Here is a 4376-nt window from a genome sequence, read left to right as displayed (position 1 = left end):
GTTCTGTAAAAATTAATACAAGAAATACAAGGAACCAACAATAGACGATTTAAAGGCCCATGTTCACCCTAGATGCATTGCGCGCCCTGTACTCCAGAAAAAACATTTCGCGTAGTTGAAAATCGCTGCCTTTAGTGTGTAAAGTCAATCTTTGTTAATCTTCTACAGTTCGCTAAATCTGGTTTAAAAGAAAGTCTCAACAAGTTCTTTTGGTATTTTTCTTTACATCTTTTTGGATATTTTGGAATGGTATCGAGCCTTTTTGTTTCTGTGAGTGTTTGTTTCACTGCAGCACTTTCGATGGCGGCTCCATCGAAACGAACGGTTGGAAGCATGGTTGGAAGACCGCGTCGACGGGGGTCGCGGAAGTACATTCGTCTCCGTGAATCCGCTTTTTTAATCCCTGGAGAGATGGGAAAGAAACTCTTGGCTGTAAATTCTACAGACAGCGTGTTTGCCGAGTTCTTTCTACATCGAATGTTCAATTGTAAACAAAGGTCCCGTTGAAATCAGTTGAAAGCAAAACAAGCGAGTCAATCTAACATGAACAATGCTTTATTTAATTTAACCTATGAAGCGAGTGATATCCTTAACGTAAACTTATCGTCTGGCGTATCACGATTAAAGCCGACTCTAAAGTAGCGAGAACTCTTATTAGCAAACCAATCCTTAGCAAAACCTAAAGAAAGTGTAATACAGCGATTACAGCGATTACAGACTGTATGCAGTGCTGATTCGGCGCTTTGCAAACACAACTTCTCGCTTATTCTTTCGAGAACATATACCTAAAAGCTTCCTAAGAATTAACACAAAATAATAGATTGAGGAACCAAAACATTTCACAGTCGAATCGGGCTTCAGGAAAACCTCACCTGGTGCTTAGACGTTTCGTAATTTATGACCTTCATTGTGTTCATCGGACTCAACAAGGCATCCATATGAATTCACTACCAGTTTAAATTTTGAGGTGCTTTCTGCGGTGACATTTAACGAAGTCGGCGATATATCTTCCTCCATTTGGAAAAGAATTAAAAGTCTTACTGGCCTCTTTGATACTGTCTCTCTAAGTTTCGGTCAGCGTGAAAAAAGCTGCAATTGTAGTCTCCCTCGCAGTCGTTTTTAGTATCGTCACGCAACGCTCCTCAAAGTGGAAGCCAATCAAAACACTGCATTTGACAAAAGAATCGTTTCAAAACAAAAACACAAGCTCGCAAAGCCGTTTGGGTGAACATGGGCCTTTAACAGTAAAATATTGAGACATGTTGCGAGTTAGAAGAGACGCCCAATCCCCTCAAAAAAAACCGGGGAGGAAGATCCATGTCTATCTTTTTTTAAGGGAAGGGCCGTCTGTACACAGGCTAATTTCATGACCGTAGTCTAGCTACTTTGTTTTGAATTCATAGTTTTATCCATACATGCTAGTACTTTATTTACTGTTTTTGGACCACACTTTCACACGATAGATTAAGTATTCCATCTGATACATCATGTTTGGATTAACTTTATGAAAAAGATATGGGTATTCTGAGCAGTATTCAGCGCCCTCTTTGTAGAATTTCGGGTACCACCATGGTAACTTATATCTGAGGGGCATCAGATGAGACTCAAGTGGTAATACCATAAACGTTTCTTTGCCGCTGGAATCTGTGGTTCTAACGGGCACGACACCCTGTGCCTTGAGACATTTTCCGACTGCTACGTCCTCAAAAGGGTGGTGTTGTGGGCAGCTTGGTTCACCCAGTGCTTTTTTAAACCTTCGCAGTGTTTCACGACTAAAAACGTATCCTCCGCCACTGTTGTAAATACCATCATGATTAAAAATTCTGCCAAGGTAATGAGGTTCCGAGGTATTCAATTTGGATAGATAAGAACGAAGATTTTCAATGATGGTGTAAGTGTCGTCGTCTGCTTTAAAAAACCAATCAGCATCGTTGAGATGGTGGTTATAAATGTACTCCAATGATGCTCTAGCTTTGTCATACAACTTTGCACGCCCCTCCATAACATTAAGCCCGATGGCGGGGAAATTGGGATCCTCTTTCGAGCTGAAAAACAGAAGGGTGTCGCAGCGCTTTCCCCACGTATCCTTCACTGATTTTGCTCTTTCAGGTATGTTGTTTGGAGTTGTCATTATCCAGCATAAGATTCGTGTCGCGTTAACTTCAGGGGCCAAATAGCCTCTCTCCTCTCGTTGAATGCTGTATCTTTTTGGTTCGGGAGGACGATAATACGCGTTAGTCTTATACTTGCTAACATTTCTCTGAGCAGCTATTTTTTCGGTGTACCCAGTTTCCATAAACTCGTGCATAAACTGCATGTAATTATAGTGTTCAAATATGAACGTGGTTAAAACTCCCAATACCATTCCCCAAGCAAAAGTGGAGAGCTTTGAGGTTGAAGACAGGTTCATGATGTCCTTTCGGTAATTTATTGGCAGTGATCTCTCCTAAAATGTCTTCCGTTAGGTTTGAAAAACCCTACAAAGAAACGAAAAGGATTAATAGATATTTATAGTTCTAGAATTGTGTTTCTTTGCGGTGAAACTGAAGGCATAATGCATGTTAAGTTTAGTTAGCACTAACAAGACCCCCATAATAGGGCTTATTGGGCTGCCGATTGCACGATGCTTTCGGATAATATTTTGGGAAGTATATTTCTTTCGGACATTGCACTTAAAGCCCTTCTAACTATCGAGTAAATAATTGTTTTTTATTTGACTGGGTGATCTATAAATGGCATATTCCTTTCTTGATCATGAAAGGAAAGACTTTTCACATGCAGGGATGGGGACCGTGGGAGGTCATTGTCTTGCAGCTAACTATATCTCGTATTTCTCAAGCTAACGACATCATCGAATACTGTATTTGGATAAATTATTCGGGGTTAATATAGGGCCAATAACTCCACGCAATAATTTTGTGTCCGTTCCAAATCGACCCCCAAGTCTGTCCCCCAGACGACCTGAAATGAACCTCTGGGAGATCCGTCCGCCATTTTCAAAACAAACTATTGGCAAATGGCGTGATAGCTCTAGCTCTGTGTTTTAAATAGAGGATATTACACGGTGGCGCGAAGATATGAATTTTATTTTCGAGTGGCAAAACAATATTTTACGAGCGAGCGCAGCAGTAAAATATTGTTTTTGCCACGAGAAAAGACATTGTTTACAATAATATTGAAAAATAACACTGAGCTGAATAGAGCTCTACAATGACAAAATATAATCAAGCTTTGAAAAATGTGTAAGTAAAATTCAAAAGACACAAGACGCCTACAAATTTCGAAGGGAAATTACCGAAATTACGTCATCGACAAACTCACGTGTGAGGTTAACTGATTATGGAAAATAAGCCACTCGGGTCCCGGATGTAGTTTTTATGAATTTTACGAGTGGTATATTTTCCAGTAAAACACTCGTGTCTATATAATAAATTCTCATAAAGCACGCTCTTTCAAATAACCAATCAGTGCATGTTATATCTGAAATTTACTATCAAAATATTTACAAAATGAAGATCCGATAAGCCTGAATGAGCATATGAATCACTTCTACATAATTATGTATTGAAAAAAAAACCCTGTAATTTGGGTCTTTTTTGCATGTAACATCCATACAATCTTAGGATCTAGCACATGGTGGTCCAGGTGTTAGGTCATGTCTGAATTTTTCTGGTTTTTCTAGTTTGCCAAATATAGATATAGAAATTCAAATTCATTTTCTTTGAAAATGGTTTAGAAGCCGGCAGCCAGCTTTTTTGGCCGTCTGCATCTACAATAAAATCAACCAGCTACTCCATGTTTTAAAATGAGTAAAACATAACAAATTTATGAGGATTTGTGGATACATGACTGGTTACTTTCCTGAGAGACCATCTACATAAAACCTTAATGACAACCCTGCGGCAGACAGCCGATAAGTAAAAGTATAATGGCATCACTCAGATTAATATAACGTTTATCCCCGGATGCAATAGTGTAGCTCCCGCCCTTGTGTTTTTTTTTTTTTTGTTAATCATGCAATGTTAATGTTAATCATGCAATATTCCCCGGCCGGGAATTTCGGCTGTGGAACGACTTTGGAACGGCTTTGATTAAGAAGCCGAACTTTTCATTTGCCTAAATTATAATAACGTATTTCGCAAGAAGTTTGACCAAAATGAGCATTTTTCTCCTCTCTAATTTAGTTTCGCTGGAATTAAGATTGACGTCTGAATCAATTCAGGCGGTCTAATTAGTTTGGGTCGGTCTTAAGTCGAACTAGGTTAGGCTCATGAAAAGTTAGGCGTCTGAATCAGACCTATGCTATCGATTATGAGATCAATGAAAGAGTAAATCATGCAATTGTTATCTGGAGGTAAAATGAGAAAAATCAAATT

At 39.1% G+C, this 4376-nt stretch overlaps 1 pseudogene; it reads right to left on the bottom strand.

Annotated features, from left to right (window-relative positions):
• Positions 1 to 1426: 1426 nt before the first annotated feature.
• Positions 1427 to 2408, bottom strand: LOC140937855 (glycoprotein-N-acetylgalactosamine 3-beta-galactosyltransferase 1 pseudogene; annotated as a pseudogene).
• Between the last annotated feature and the right edge of the window lie 1968 nt (positions 2409 to 4376).

Source organism: Porites lutea, chromosome 5, assembly GCF_958299795.1.
Source record: "Porites lutea chromosome 5, jaPorLute2.1, whole genome shotgun sequence".
Classification (NCBI taxonomy): Eukaryota; Metazoa; Cnidaria; class Anthozoa; order Scleractinia; family Poritidae; genus Porites; species Porites lutea.
This window is presented reverse-complemented; position numbering and strand designations above follow the sequence as displayed.